Source organism: Podarcis melisellensis (assembly GCF_964234715.1).
Source record: "Podarcis melisellensis genome assembly, chromosome: 10".
NCBI classification, from domain to species: Eukaryota; Metazoa; Chordata; class Lepidosauria; order Squamata; family Lacertidae; genus Podarcis; species Podarcis melisellensis.
In genome coordinates, this window is record NC_138542.1 from 34,790,148 (window position 1) to 34,807,421 (window position 17,274).

General features: G+C 40.5%; 1 protein-coding gene and 1 long non-coding RNA gene across 9 annotated transcripts in view; one reads left to right on the forward strand and one right to left on the reverse strand.

The window, feature by feature from the left end:
- LOC309379711 overlaps positions 1–10,437 on the reverse strand; it is a 31,910-nt gene extending 21,473 nt beyond the window's left edge. The window contains exon 1 of the long non-coding RNA XR_014172615.1: positions 10,127–10,437. This is a non-coding gene — a long non-coding RNA (uncharacterized lncRNA). The remainder of the gene's footprint in view (positions 1–10,126) is intronic.
- NAV3 (neuron navigator 3) overlaps positions 1–17,274 on the forward strand; it is a 430,775-nt gene that overhangs the window by 79,189 nt on the left and 334,312 nt on the right. The window lies entirely within an intron of this gene.

Here is a 17,274-nt window from a genome sequence, read left to right on the forward strand (position 1 = left end):
CTGATGCCGCTCCTAGTCCCTCTGCTACCAGTGCCTCTTTCAACATCGGGCCACTGGTAGTAGAGCAAGATCTAGTTGCAGTAACGGATGAACCTCTGGCCCTCTAGATGCTGATGGGCTCTAACTTCCATTAGCCCTGGCCCATGTGGCCAATGGTCAGAGCTGATGGCCATTGTGCATCTGGAGGGTCATACGTCCACAGAACTCCATTCTAGTGGAATGTTGGTTCTATATACCTTTAATTCTTTACTATCTATGTCAGATCACTATGCTACAACAGTGAATGTGAGCATTTTAAAACTTGAGAATCTAATAGGTAGCAGATATAGTACCCATCAACTATAAAAATTGGAGGTGTTATTTATACCTTGCTTTGTACTTCCCCCCACTGCTGTTCTACAAGACGATCCCAGTTGGTTGTAATGAGATATTAATGTTTCAACCATCAGGATTGAAATATGATTTTCTTTTAACCATGGAAAACTGTCAAGCCCATAGCTTGTGAAAAATGGCCTCTGTGATAAAAGCAAGGTTATTGGAAGCTTTGCCTCCCTCCACCCTTTATCCTCCACCAATAATGATTGATGTTTTCCTTTTACTCTTCTCGGGAATTTATTGAATTGCTTGGGCAACTCATAAGGATTTTTAAAATGGTTAGCGTTTTATATCTTTACTCTGTTAGAGCAGGAATCTGCTTTTTTTAAAAAAAACAAACCAGTGGGTCTGTGATCCTTGGCTAGAATGCTGTTTTAATCTCTTCAGGCAAATCAAATTGAACGATAAATTGTATGATTCATTGCTTAACCTCAGTAGTAAAGCAGTGATCTTAAAAATCCATGTGCAGCAATCTAGCAATCTAGAGAAGGCTGAGCAATAAGCATAGCTATTATTATCTAAAAATCAAAGAACAGTTGAGAGCACAATGTTAATACAGTGGTACCTCGGGTTAAGTACTTAATTCGTTCCGGAGGTCCGTTCTTAACCTGAAACTGTTCTTAACCTGAAGCACCACTTTAGCTAATGGGGCCTCCTGCTGCTGCCGTGCCGCCGGAGCCCGATTTTTGTTCTCATCCTGAAGCAAAGTTCTTAACCTGAGGTATTATTTCTGGGTCTGTAACCTGAAGCGTACGTAACCCGAGGTACCACTGTAAATTGATGGCCTCACAGTTTTGAAACTTTCCTTCTAAGTGGCCTGCACTTGGGCCGTTCAGTACAGGATTTTGAAGAGGACCTTGAAAACGTCACTGCTGCCTTTCATGTTAATAACTTTATCATAGCAAATAACTTTATCAAAGCAAATTTATCACAATAAGTGTACACCGACTGGTGTGTTTAATGTTTGTAGCACTATTCCTTTTAGGCACATTATTTAGGGAGGGCTTTGTCCTACAAACTGATATAGAATTACTTACAAAAATAAAATAATAAACCTCTCAGCTCTAATAACCAGTAACAAGTCACCAAGGTGGTGACAGAAAATAAGGCATTTTCTGACAAAGATTGTCTCCCTCTCTGTGTGTGCTTGTGATTCGCATCACTGTCCCATGCATTTGGGGCCAGCCCAAGACATTTTGGCACCTAAGGCAAACCACACAATGGCATACACACTTCGCCAGGGAAGAAGGAGTCATTGACAATATACATTTGGAACAAGGCGGGGAATGACTACATTGGGAATGGGGGAGCTGGTTTGGCACAATGTAAATTGCTGGTCCCCTCTCCTGGGTCACTCCCCTGGTCCCCTGCCTCTGCCACACACTCTTCAGAGCCCTGCCATTCTCCGACATCGAGGGGGAGAATGGGACCATACAGATTCACATTGGCTATCTCTGCCCTGACTATCTTAAGAAAAAATAGTTGGGTTGGACCAAAGCAGAATATGGATGCAATGCCACCCTTCTGCTTGTGGTTTCCAGTGGCTGGTATTCAGAGACATACAGTCTCTGATACTGGAAGGTTATATACTGTAGCTAATATGACCAGTAGTCATTGAGGGCCTTAATTTTCATGAATACACACAACCTCTTTTAAACCAGCCCAAGTAAGTGGACATCACTATTACCAAATACCAAGGCTCCATGTTTTATCTAGCCTTAATTTCCCACCATTCATCTGCACTGGGCAACCCTGGGTTACAAGAGAAGGGGGAGAAGATACAGCTCTTCCTACACCAGACATCATGTTACACACTTGGAAGGAAACCTTTCCTCATAGGGGAGTTTTTCCACATCCTTGGCTGCCCTTCTCTGAACATTTTTTGAACTTGACAGTGGTGACTTAATTCCTTGGAAGGATTTCAGAGGTGTTAGAATTTTGTGATATAAATAAAAGGAAACATTAAAGTGAATAACAAAAACAGTTCCAAATAATTTGCAGAGTCGTGATTACGCTGTTCATCCTGTTTACATTAAAGGACAGAAGTGACACCCAGTGATGGAAATTGCTTTAATAGGGGTTCTCATAGCTATATTGAATGCCACACTATAGTCACTGTAGGCCACAACTTTCCAATAAAATGATTCAGTTAAGTATAAAAAGGACCTTCAAAGTTCTTTAGGTTTCAGGAGTCAAGATTCTTATACGCTACATTGCATAATTGCCCCTTCCCACATTACTTTGTGGATATGTAATGGGGGGTCTAAATTCTAACACAATTTCACATGTCTCTACTAAAATACTTATTGGCACACAATGAGGGGGGAACATCTATCTGCATCTATCTGTCTCTACATATAAGTGTGTGCCTAATTTCCTAGAATCATTGAGTTGGAAGGGACCCTGACCAACCCCCTGCCCAGCAATGCAAGAATATGTAGCTGTCTCTTACAGGGTTCGAACTTGCAACCTTGGCATTATCAGCACCATGTTCTAGCCAACTGATTGCATATCATTTCGACTTGATTTGGAATACTACAATAAATATATATTTAATAATAATATAATATAATGCAAATTTAATGAAAGATCAAACAGCCGACCTACCTAAAAGTATGCTATCATGCTAACTACTTTACTTGATGACTTAAGTCAGTTCACATGGCCATTCTTCGCCAGTTTTTTCATGTGCACTTTTCCTAAATGTTCAGCCATGGCCTAAAGAAATGCTCCTGTTTTAATGGACAATCATATCAAGAAGAAGAAGTACTATACTGTATTTCATTAGTTTTCTAGACCATAATGCTGAAATAATTACCTATGTTGATCTCATGTTCCCAAGGTCTGCCCTGTGGCACAGTGGATTGCAATGTACATGCATGTGCGCGCGCGCGCACACACACACACACACACACAGACACAGAGACTGGTAATTAGTTATGGTAATAGTGTAATTTACATAATTCTTCTGTGAAACACAACTGCTAAAGTTCATAAAACAAATGACCATGACTGTAGTCCTGTGCTGAGAAATACACACCTCATAATGTTGACTTAGGATTTGTGATATGCTGGAATGTGTGATTTTTGGCACTCAGTCATGTGCCCTTAATCTCCTCAGAGAAAAAAATAAGAAAACAAGGGTATATACATTACAAATGTAAGTAGAAGTTAACAAAAATTTAAAATGTGGATTAATGTGAAAGCAAAAAAGTTGCTGTCCTTGTGAAAATTTATTCTCTTAGCCTCTCTAGATCTAAACAAATTATGGTTTTTTGGGTTGTTGTTTTTCCCCTGCTTCATGCTATTCTTATCCATAAATGTGTCCTGTACAGGAATTAATGTGTAACCGGTAAATAAATGACAGTTGCAAAAGTGTTTTTTTCACTCTGGCTATGTATGGTTGGATGCAGCTTCCTGTCATGTGTATCTAGAACAACAAAAAAATGTGTATGTGCTGTCATTGCATATTAAATCCATACAGGTTTTGTATGAATATCTATAGAGAAGTGCCCTCTGTAGGAACTTTATAAATGTTAAGAGGGAAAAGTCTTCCAATAGTATATTAGCTGTATTTGGATGCAACCGTAAACCATGGCTTGCCACTGTGTGAATGAGCTACAGTAAGCCTCATAACACCCCCCCCCCAAAAAAAAGCAGGGCCAGAAGGAGGACCTCAGTAGCATTGATTTTCAGTTTCCCTGAATCTTGGCTTCTTGTTGTGTCCAATCTGAGGATCATGGTTTATTACTAACAATAGTTAGCTCATACATGTCAGAAACTGCCTTGAGACCTCCGTTTATAGGGCGGTATATAAATTCAATAAATAATCATAATCATAAACCATGCTTTGAAATTGGCTTATTTGAAACTGATCATAGCTATTGGTAAATCACAGTTCCTAGATTAAACTCTATAATAAGCTTGAGCTGAAAAGAAAAACTTATGAAGGCCACTTCCTGACCATGGGACTCATTTTTCTAATTCTAAGCAATAGTGTATTGTTATGTCTAAAAACAGCCTACGTGTTCTAAATCTTATTTTCCCAGTGTGTTGCATGACGAGTCTATCCATAAGTGATGGTTCTGAATATCCCAACCTCTACAAGATATAGCTGACTACTACGGGGAGCAGTAGGAGCAGTGAAATTCACATAATTATGTAAGAACTTGGAGTAACTTGAATTAGTCATATGTTACAGAGGTCAGAGCGTTGGTATTGGAGATGGGGGGTCTGTATTTGGCACCAACCCCACATTATTTGTAATCTATAGTTCTGCCCTGTGATCCCCAGTAGAGAATTTTAAATGTGGGATCTTTCTTTATTAGAAACAATTGCCTACCTTTTGACTTTCAGCATAACTGATACTGACAGTATATGATTTGCTGTGATAGAGCGAATCCAAGGTTAGAATGAAAACTATGGATCGATAATAAGCAATTGTAACCAGTTTGATTTTTGTCTCTCCGTGTAATCTAAGTTACAATGAAAAAGTAAAATTGACAATTCAGCACAGAGTAAGGCACTTTTACAGCATGCCTAAATATACTGGGTTGTGATCAAATCTCAGTGTATCGTGTTTCCAAATTTGATTTCAGCAAACATAACTGTACGTTGGAAAATGGGAAACAAAATTTGTTAATGGGATATGCTGAGTTCAACTATAAGGCTTCATATTTCTTTGTTCAGCAGCTGGATTGCTTATGTAGCAAATCTTTGCATATTTCATCCATGTGTTCTGTCTATGGGAGATCAGCAGCATGTAACAGCAGATGCTTCCTCTTGTAGTTGTTTCTCTAATGATAAGAAACTTGGTACAGTATCTATTACTGAAGTATAATATGCTATATTGACAGCTTTGGGAGCTGGTTTGTTTGAAACTATATAACCCACTGACATAATTTTTCCTTGACTGCAGTAACACAACACAACACAAATGACACTGCATTATCTTACCCTCAGTAAGGTAGCACAACCTAAATTTACTCCTGTGAATAGAAATGCTGTGTCATTTTCTTCTATTTTTCTGCAGTGAGCTTCCTTGCAAAGTTCTTCTTTTAATAACTGGCAAAGTTGTTTATAAATTCTACGATATATCAAGTGTGCCTCTCCTGAAACAATATTTGCTTTATTCATTTTAAAAATGGGTTTTCTTTTTTTGTATACTATAATTATTATTAGTTTCCAGAAAATCACAGCTTGCTTCTGAGATAGTACTGTATTTTGAATTGGATGTGCAAAGTGTAGGTTTATGTTGCACAATGAGCCACCTGTTGGCAACTCATTTTTGGAGTTCATACCCAATGGCTGATCACTCACTAAATAATGCATAAAATTGCAACTGAATATTATTTTTGACCCAAGCCACATACCATATATTAATGATAAAATACTTCTAGTTAATAATCTGGCAGCTGTATACATTTTCACTATTATTCTTTGTTTTGTATAGTATCAATTCACGTTATTTTTGTTGGCTGCTGGCCATACCCAGGATGAGACAAGAAATGGAAAGGTGGCTACATTCATTAAAATATGAATTGGAGAAAATGCAGAACCAATTATCCAAATCCAGGTAGTATGGGAAGACAAGGATTTTAAGTAATTCTGTAGGGAAAGCATCTCCCGCCTCAGACCCCTTGGGATGTAATGTAGTCTCCGGCTGTGACACCCCAACTAAGAATGGGGAGAAAATGCACCTTCCTTGCTAGATGAGCCTTAGGTATCTAACCCACCCATGCAGGCCCTGCAGTCCAGCGTTCACCCAAAATGGGCACGTCAGCCCAAGTCACACCAGGTGTAGTCAGATGCCTGAAGTGTGGCCATACTAGAACAACTGAACTTAAAAGGGAGAGTGCACCATGAAGCTATTACCAGTAATTACAATTCATCAAGAGGTTCAGTGCTATCATTTGTGAACTGAATGGTTTTTTTGTGAATGGCCACTGTTAAGTAATTGTTGTCTGTACTTTTCTACCTTTGTTATTTAATTCTTTTAACCTGACTGTTTACAACCTCTGTCCCAAGCTACACACACACACACACACACACACACACACACACACACACACAAATGGCTGATAAATTTTCATACATATAACATAATAAATCTGTTATTATCTTTTTTGTTTTAATTGCTAGACATAATCTAGTGAGCTTCATGGCTGACTCAGGCTCTAAAGCTGAATTCCTGCCAGTGTCTGGTATTGGGCTTGGATGTCAGAACCTGAAAGTGCAACATGTAGTGATCCTTGCATAAACAAGAGCTTTTAGCTTCCCCATCTGATGGCTTTTGAGTGCTGCCCCCAATATCCCCTGAAGGACAGAGATGACCTGTGGAGCATCACAGCATGAGGCAAAAGCAGCTGATGATGGAAAGAAAAATAGGCCACATATATCCCATGCACATAATGAAGTACTTTATGCATGCAGATGAGCTTCTTTGAGCTCCAGCTACCATAATACAAACACTATTGGTTGCCCTCTTTAGTAATGTCTGAAGATTTGTTTTAAAAAAACATGTATTTGGGGGCTCTTTATACTATGGACTAAAGTCTAGGATTGCTTTTTGTTCTAAAATAGTGGCTGGATGGGATCTACTGATTGATTGCTTCAGGCAGAAGATGATGGCTCTTTCTTTCTTTCTTTCTTTCTTTCTTTCTTTCTTTCTTTCTTTCTTTCTTTCTTTCTTTCTTTCTTTGTTTTACTGAAGTGGCCAAGCTCAAAAAGTTTGTGCAGTGCTTATAACTGTGATTTTATGAAGTAGAAACAATTCATCTCAGAGGTTACAGTGGAAAATGAAAAACACTTTTATTTTGGCCAGCTGTTCTCCTTTTACAGTGAAAGTATAACTGTGAATGGGTCTGTCACCATGGTGTTGCCTTAAATGACTCTGGACTGAAGTTGAAGACTTCACACAAAATAACACTGATGTTCTGTAAAGGTTAGGGATGTTTCCTAAATGGACAATTCACCTGTAGCGGTGGGTTCTGAGACGGGAGTGCTTGTCATATTGCTTGAAACAGCGCCTGGGAGATTTGAAGAGACAAAGGCACAAAGACAGGTTGTGCTGGTCCCGGGAGGGGGGGGGGTTACCGTGAGGCGTGGTCAGAGTCCGGTCCTGGGCCGAGGGTCTGGAGACTGTCCACCAAGGGCGAAGCGGGGTCCAAAGCAAGAAGCCTGGCGTGGTCGGGAACTCTGGAAAAACAGGTCTGGGTGCTGGCAGAAACAGGTTTCCAACGTCGTTGCTCCCGCAACCGGGGCTGGGCTTACTGGCCTTTATCTTCTCTGAGGCCAGGGGCGGTCCCGGCCCACAGGTGACCCGCCTTTGCTGGCCTTAAAGCGAGCACTCCTCCTGAGAGAACCTAGTTCCCTCCGCCTCTCTGCCCTGAGCCTCTGCAGTTGAGGAGAGGCTGGAGGGTTACTGGACCCAGGAGCAGCTTCCCCTTCCCCTGACAGGGCTGGAAGAGGCGCACGTGCCGGCAATGGGTCCTCAATCACCTCTGGAGCCAGAGTGGGTACATCTGGTGTCTGCTCCTGAGGATCCGGCACAGGTGCAGGCCCTTCAGATTCAAGCCCCTGCATCGGCTCAGCCGGCCCTGGAGGCGGGGACTCCTGTGCAGGCTGGGACTCCTCAGGTTCAGATTCTGAATCAGATTCCCAGGCCATCACACAGGTGTTGGTTGGCTGAAGCATCTTGGGGAGCAAGATCCTTGTGGACTAGCAGATATGCTGCATTCTAGAAGTACCTGTTTGCTACCTTTTATGCTGCTCTTCTATACCTGCACATAAAGCAGATTATGACCCACTTTGCATGCAACATTAAGCCACAGCGTGGCTTAGCATAAATGAGGAAATGGATAGGTTCCTGAAGCAAAGTTCACAGCTGCTTCTGCACTACCAGATGTTATATCTGAACCAGGTTTGCCACTCAGATTTTGTATTGGGGAAACAAACCACTTGCCCATGTTCAGATGTAATGGTGAGATGTAATGGTAAATGTGCTGGGAGCGCAGCAGCAGCAGCAGCAGCAAGACTCTTACAAGATGCAGAAAGGTGGCCTTAACACATGCCACTTCCCTCCCCCCTTTTCTTTATCATCTTGTCTTCTCTTCTCTATCTTATCTTATCTTTTATTTATTTATTAAATTTGTATACCACCCTTCATCCATAGATCTGACAAGATAAAAACACAAAATATATAATAAAAACACAAGCAAAACAGTAACCCTCCTTCCCCTATCTTCCCACAAACATTGGCCTGGTGAAGAGTTCTGGGCAGCTCTGAAAGCTTGCACACTATTTTGTGCCATTTTTGTTGGTCTAGTAAAAATATTGCCTCAATGTGGGTTTTGTAATTTTCATTATTATGGTTAGTTTTAATAAATTACTTTATCCAAAATACCTGATATATATTGGTGGATGACCCACTCGTGATTTTCTCCAGAGTGTAATTTCTTTATTTTTTGCTGTGTAGCAACATCCCCTGATAGATATTCTTCCATCTTACTAGGTATTACGCATTGTGCTTGAATTCTAGTTAAGAAGCCTTGGGCTGGAGAAAACCAATTAAGAGACAGTTAGGCACTTGACACAGTTGTACTGGTAAAGATAAGTGTTAGTTTGGGGACTATCTGGGAACTATCTGCAAGGCACACTAAGTTGTTTGGAAGAAAAAGAAAGCTCTGATGATTGATGGGAAAAGGAAAAGGAAAAGGAACATAGATTGGCTTATTTTAGATTATTTCATAATCAAATTGGGTGCAAAAGAAAGAGAATAAAGTAAATCTGTAGTTGAAATGCTCTTAAAATTAGCTTTTAGTGCAAAGCATATTATTGAGATAATTGGTAAGCATTGTTATTGCTGTCTTGAGAGACAATGGGGTGTGCCTCTGTGGCTGGAGTTAAACCACTGTGTTAGCAGCACCAAAGTAGCATCCCCAGGGTGCAAGTCTGGGCAGCCTATGCAGAAATCACTGTTGGACCCACTATTGGTCTTGTATGTTCAATCTTCTAGTGTGTGTCTTCACATGCAGAGAAAGTCCCTAACACACTGATGGGTTTGAGACCCATCGGCTACCCACACCTGGTTTAGCTGGCCAATCAAAGCCATTTCTGGGGTGTGCCTGCTGTTGTACGCTGTTGCTTGCTGACAGCTTCTAGGAGCCATAAGAGAGTACTGCGTGCAGGGTGGGGACCGAAGGTGGACAAACTATCCCAGAAGTAGCATGACCTGTCCCCCACCAGAGGTACTCCTTCTCCCCTGACACCCCATATACCCCTTGGTAAGGGTAAGAGTCGTTTGTTGAAAAGAAAGAGGTTGTAATGGAAAGGGCATGGAAATGAAACATGGAAGAAATATGTGATGCTCCTGGCCTCTGTTTTTTGTCCTGAAATTTCCTATCCCTATGCTCTTCAGGGCTGTGCTTCTGTTCTTCCCTTAAGCACTGATAACATTTGGGGCAGAAATAACAATGGTAATTGCAGGCAATCAGCTCCTTCTGCTCAGATGATGGTATTTGCTGGTGTTACAAGCACCCAAGTTGCTTTAGTCTCAGCCTAGTGTTTCACACTGAAATCATATATATATATTTTAAAAAAGCTATTCGTCAGAAATTTGAGGGAATCCCCGCCCCCGGCATTTCTCTAATGACTGCAAGTTGGTGAACTGAGATTTAAGTGCAGGAATTGGAGCAGAGGCCCAGAATCCTTTTCATTAGCAAGAGGCAGCGTATTCAGGCAGAGTACTTACTGAAACCAGAAGTAGAAGGTGAGGAATCATTGGCTAGGCGTGGTCATAAGCAGAACACTGGGAGAGCATTACCGATCCCTGCTTGTAATATTTAGAAATCCATTCCATGTGTTCTAGTAGTGACAGAGCCATTCGACAATTTTAAAACTCCCTGCATTTGCTATTTTAGTTCAGTAGTTGCAGCAGTGGGTTGCTTGCTGTGGTACAAGGATGTGGAAGCCTGTGGCCCAGCAAAAGTTACAGCCTCCATTATCACTGACCACTGGTCATAATGGTTGTGGCAGAGGAGAGTTGGGAGCCCGATGAGACACTGCAGGGTTTTCATCTCTGTTGTAGCTGGTTTTGAAATCAAAGTGCAATAAAGGGCTTGAGAGAACATGGGCTTTGGGACCAGGATAGAGGACAAAATGACCTTTTGGAGTCCCTCACTATAATTACCATGGGTCTCTTTATTCATTTCTCTCTGGTGCACACTTTACTCTGTTTTTTTATCAAGTGTCAAGAGCAAATTTTAATTAGTGGCATTAAATTAATCAAATATATATCCATGAAGCCACACTTACAAGGTGAAGACGTATCTTGTCCAGACTCTCACACTTGATCTACTACCACTCATCCTGTGAAAATGATTTTCAGAGATGACAACTGCCCTTGGAGAGCTGGAATTATTACTTTTAGTTCCACAATCTTTTCATCCCTCCAGCATTCCTGTTTGACTAGTCCTAAGCACATTACTCTTCTGCTTTAATTAGTGTCTTCCGAAGCCTTTGTGTTGTTGGCAAACCCTGTCCAGGCTCCCCCTCCCCACTTTTACAATACTGATAATAAATGAAGTTGACACATGTCACAACAGTATTTGAAGGGCCTCCCCATTAGGTTTTGACTCTTTTTTTCTGAGCAAAAAGCAGGTTGGAGTTATGTATCAATGGTGCTTCTTTGCTTTAAATTTTTAGGCAAAGTTTGCTAAATTCATAACCGCTTGCCTTTGCAGATTGTTTGTATTCATTCTTCTCAGGTGTAGACTGACTCTGTAATAGCAGAGGCATTGCTAAGCCCTTAAAAGATTCTGGACAGAAAATTTGCATATACTAACCTGCATATAGATGCAAATTTAGGCCAAATTTCAAAGGGGTAAAACCAAATTCTGGCTCTTGCTTTCAGGACTTCCCTTGAGCCATGGGGGCATCAACAGGATTTTCTGGATATGCTGCTGCTAGATATAAACAGAGCTGTTGTATGTGCGTCATCTGTAAAGAGCTGGAAAAAATATATATATATCCAAGTTTTAATTTGCTGTGGGAAAGGCATCAGATTTGGGAATAACTTTGCATTTCTGGAATGCCAGAAGGAAGCAAATGCATTCCTTGTATGACACATCAGTTTTGACACGTGTTCCGTGGTCTCTTATTCTTCTTGCCACATATTGTGTTCTCTGCGAGATGGAATTGGGTTTCTGTTGTTTATTTTTTCAGCTGGTTGGTAAGCATGCCTTTAGATGTGCCTGATGGCCAGAAGAGACATGGCATAGGCAATCTGATTAAAATCCCCTCTGAAGTTGTTTTACATTAAACTTCAAATCAGCTGCACACGGTATGTGCACTTTGATTTTGATCTGAGCAGCAGTGCTGATGGAGGGGAGAATTGTAACCCTTTATCCCCTTGGCTCTTTTTCCAGTATAAATTGTGTCCATCTCTGAAGCAGCTATTAGCTCTGCTGGAGAAAGAATATGGGCACAATTCAGGTACCTGTAATTTTTTCTGCAGCAGGGCTAAATGGCAGCTTTGAGTATATATGTGTGTGTAATTTCAACTGGGAAATCTGGTTGAAAAGAGTTAATATCCTTCTTCCCCTGTACCACAGCTCTGATCAAATTCAGAGTTGGCATAGCTGCTTTTAAAGTGTGTGGGTGTTTTTTTAATGGAAGGTCCAGTAAGAATTTCCTTTAGTCCTAAAGCTGTAAAGTTACTCATAATAATACTATAATCATTCTTTCATGTCACCTCTGATATCAAATGCATTTCAACCAAGGAATTAGACATACTTCACCAAATAATCTTATTCTGTATTCCCTTTAAAATGTAGATAGCGTTTTAAGATGCTGTTATGACCTGATTAGTAGGAATGTGGTTTTACTCATAATTTACAAGGGGAAAGATGGTTTGAGCATGTAGCATCAATCTTGGCCTGACTGCATTGGCTGTCAACTAGTTTCCAGGCAGAATTCAAAAGGGCAACACTTAGAATGGTTGACAAATATTTCTATTTATTAAAAGTGATTTTAGCAAAATATGTCCAGATCATTGATATCTAATGAATGTACTCTGTGAATTCTAAATCTGGAGGAGGGGAGGTGGGTCAACTTTCACTGTACATTTCCAGCTCCTTCTACTGATTTCGTAACACCATTTGAAGAATGTAGCATCCTCTGCTGAGACGAACAGGAATAACAAAAAAACCAATTTGTTTGTACATTCCTACTTTCGGATTGAGTTTTCTGAGATGGTTGCAGGACTTGCTTATAATTTGGTGGCTTTAAACAGCTGCTTGGGGCAGCATTTGCAGTGGGAACAGATGAAAGGGTCTTTCTCCAGCTACTATCACTTTTTATTGCTAAGGAATAATGTAGACTTTAAAGAGATCTGCCTTTACAGCTTAAGCATCAGTACTCAGGTCAGACTCCTTACCACAGAGAAGGCTTCCAGCAATAATAAGTCCAAGACCTGTCACTCCTTGCCTGGTTATACTACATCAAATAACTTCTGTAATCCGGTGATTGCAGTACCTGAAAGGTATGGACAAGACTTTCAATTTTATACTTTGCATTCGGAAAGCTTGAACTTTACGATTTGCACCGAGCTAGCCATGTTAGTCTCTTGCAGCAAAATATACTACTTATGGAGAGCACCAAATTGGCTACTCCTACAGACGAGTTTACTATAATGAATTTGTCAGTCTTTAAAGTGCTGTAAAACTTCATCTGAACTCTGCAATGTTTTCCATTACTTGAATACGTAGTCTTTTGGGGAGAAAATGTGTAGTGCAAGTGAACCCAGCAACAGCTACCAGTGACCTTTGACTACTAGATCCAGTGTTTGATGTTTGCACTGACTGACGCACACAGTAGTGACTTCTGCATACTGATTTAATCAGAGGGACCTGCTCTGTTCACCAAGTTCCTTTATGCCAGGGTGGCCCAACTGTTGGAAAAACACTCTGGGGGTGCCTGCAAGCCCCTGAAACTCTGAGAGTCCTTCGGTACACGCAGCTCTGGAAAAGGCATTTCCTCCCTTCTCCAGTGCACTCAGCGACATATACCAGCTGGTATATGCACACTAATCTTCTGGCAAAACACAGAAAGAAGAGTGAGATATCATAGATCTCATCTACTATTTATTAACACAATATGTACAGACAAAGGCATAATGGCATCTGTTCTCTCCAGGTCCGAGAGAACAAAAAGAAAGAAATAAAAGTGAAAGTACAGTGTAAAAGGGACACGGGTGGCACTGTGGGTTAAACCACAGAGCCTAGGACTTTGCCAATCAGAAGGTTGATGGTTCAAATCCCTGCAACGGGGTGAGCTCCCGTTGCTCGGTCCCTGCTCCTGCCAACCTAGCAGTTCGAAAACACGTCAAAGTGCAAGTAGATAAATAGGTACCGCTCCGGCGAGAAGGTAAACGGCGTTTCCATGTTCTGCTCTGGTTTGCCAAAAGTGGCTTAGTCATGCCGGCCACATGACCCGGAAGCTGTCTGTGGACAAACGCCGGCTCCCTTGGCCAATAAAGATGAGCGCTGCAACCTCAGAGACCGTCACGACTGGACCTAATGGTCAGGGGTCCCTTTACCTTTACAGTGTAATAGTACCCGCAGCAGAAGAGATAAGACTTCTTCCTTTCCCAGAGTTGTCCCAGACAGGCATGTGATTTACAACAATCTCATCTGTAGCATCGGAGGAGTGTAACTGCTAACACCAGCATGCAGCTGCCCCATAGACCTCGTACCACCTTTTGAAAGCTGGATAAGTGAGTCACTGGGCTTTGGAAAGGACCTGGGTGGACCTCTGAAGGGATCCTAGAGTCCTCCTGCCTCCTTCCCAAAGCCTAGTTAGTGCTTTCCAAGCTTTGGGAAGGAGGTGAGAGGGCTCCAGGACCCTGCCAGAGCCTCACACCTACTTCCCAAAGCCCAGTGCCTTGCTCACCCAGCTTAGGGGAGACAGTGTGAGGGTTGGTGGGGCATAAAATTTATTGGGTTCTTTTGCTGAATGATTGGGGAAGTTCCTCCATGTCAATGAGCTCCTTGGTCACATTAAAACACCTCTTACAGTAAGTGATTAGTGGTTCATAGCATTTTAGGGTGTGTTGATTCTGCCATTCCCCCTGTTTTTTACATGTGTTAAAATATTCACTTCAACTATTTGTTAAAACATGTTATTTATTTTTTATTCATTTAACAAAATGTATTGGCCACTTAATGATATCTCTGAGCAGTTTGCATAATATTGGATAAAAATATTTATAAGAAAATACCCATAAAACAAATATAACTTTAGATGTTTGACTCCTAAGCACATCAATAATATTGAGCTTTACTAGGGTAGAAAAACACATTAACCTTGCTATTACGGTGCCCAGAGAAAGATTAGCAAAATCAACAGCACTGACAAACCAACTGGTCAGCCACAGAGAAGACCCCTAACTATTAAAAAAGCTATTAAAGAAAATGGCCTATTAGCTGTTAGTTTGGGAGACATCCATAAAACAATCTCTGAGGCTTTAGCAATATCTGACAACTTTCCAATCTCCCTCTCTCCCCCCACCCCCCTTCTTTGTAGATTGTGTTCTATAAACCTTCTCTGACCTCTTGTAACATAGCTAGAATATACTGATGCATTTAATAGACATTTTGATGAACAGACTAGGCAGAAATTTTGGAAGAAATAAAACACTGTAGATCTTGTGGTTCAGTTTCTTGCTCAAGCTGTAACGGTGTGTGGTTTTTTCTTTTACATTTAAAGATTACTATAATACACCTGCCACCTGCCTGCCAGGTGTATTATAGTAATCTTTAAATGTAAAAGAAAAAAACCACACAGAGAGATATTTCTAAATTTGTCTGGCAGGGCAAAAAGCCCCGAATCAAGTTTAAGATACTAACAGATGCAAAGGAAAGAGGGGGCTTTGCCCTGCCAGACTTAAGGCTGTACTATGAAGCCGCAGCTTTCTGTTGGCTGAAAGATTGGCTACTTCTTGAAGACACTGACGTGTTAGATTTGGAAGGTTTTAACAATGCTTTTGGGTGGCACGCATATTTGTGGTATGACAAAGTTAAGATAAACAAGGCCTTTAAGAACCATATTGTCAGAAAAGCAGTGTTTAATGTCTGGACAAAATACAAAGACTTATTAGAAAATAAAACTCCGAGGTGGCTTTCACCCTTGGAAGCTAAGGCTTGGAAAAGACCCAATATGGAAGCCTACTGGCCGAAATATTGGGAACTGTTAGAAAAAGATGGGGACAACTGGAAATTGCAGAGTATGGAGAAAATGAAGGATAAAGTGCGAGACTGGTTACATTACGCTCAGATTAAGGAAATTTTTAAAAGTGATAAAAAGCTAGGATTCCAGGTGGAGAAATCGAAGTTGGAGACAGAGCTGTTAGAACCTAAGACTAAGGTACTTTCAAGAATGTATAATTTGCTGCTGAAATGGAATACGCAAGACGAAATGGTTAAGTCGGCTATGATAAAATGGGCACAGGACATTGGGCATAACATTATGTTTGAGGATTGGGAAAGGTTGTGGACCACTGGGTTGAATTTCACTGCATGTAATGCTTTGAAAGAAAATGTAATGAAAATGATATACAGATGGTACATGACCCCAGTTAAACTTGCCAAAATATACCATTCGTCTGATAACAAATGTTGGAAATGTAAAGAAAATGAAGGAACATTCTTTCACCTCTGGTGGACTTGCCCTAAAGTGAAGGCCTTCTGGGAAATGATATATAACGAGTTGAAAAAGGTGTTTAAATATACCTTTACCAAGAAACCAGAGGCCTTTCTTCTGGGCATTGTCGACCAGAAGGTGTTAAAGAAAGATAGAACATTTTTCATGTACGCAACAACAGCAGCAAGGATACTACTTGCTAAGAACTGGAAAACTCAAGATCTACCCACACTGGAAGAATGGCAGATGCAACTGATGGACTATATGCAATTGGCGGAGATGACTGGCAGAATCCGAGACCTGGGAGAAGAAAGGATTGAAGAAGATTGGAAGAAATTCAAGACCTACCTGCAGAAATATTGTGATTTAGTGGAATGTTAAGAAGGATGCTTGGTTATAAATAATTGGCCATCATTAAAATAGATTAAGAATTGATATTTAAGCATGTGGTTATAGATTTGGAAATAAGATGATAATTTGCTTGACAAAAATTATTAAAGATGTAAATGGGAGCGGGAGACGTGAGGAAGCTTAAGAATATTACGAAACTTTGTTAAAACAAAGCAATAATGTTTATTATTATTGTATTTTCTTTTTAAAAAAACCTTAATAAATATTTATAAAAAAAATAAAGATTACTATAATACAAACAATTTTTCAAAAAGAGAAAATTAACAGCTAATATTTGAAAGGTCTTTGGTGGACTCTCTGTTAGAAGTGTCACGTGTCACTGTGTGTTCAAACAATATCAACATTTAACAGCACAATGCTAAGCATATCTACCTAGAATTATGCTCTATTGAATTCAATGGCATTTACTTCTACTTAGGTATGGTTAGGATTTCGATGCAAGCTATTGCATCTGCCAGCAATATGCCCTCTGAAGTATATTGATTCTGGCTAGGTTCATATGGTTTATGATTATTTATTGTTTCATCTTAGCCAAGTATATTAGTGGCACTTACTCTCAAGTCAAATGTTATTATATTTTTTAGAGTACCTGTAAAGCTGGTCAGCAAGACATAACTGAATATAGTATAGTCAGCTAATTGAGATGTAAAGCAATGTAAGACTATTGTAAAGCAGCCAAAGGTTAGTAATCGGGGAAATAAAGTGTACCTGTCTTGAGAGGTAAGTAAATCAAACTGTGTAATGAGTTTAGTGGCAATGGAGAAAGGATAGCTTGGGCTAGATCTAAGT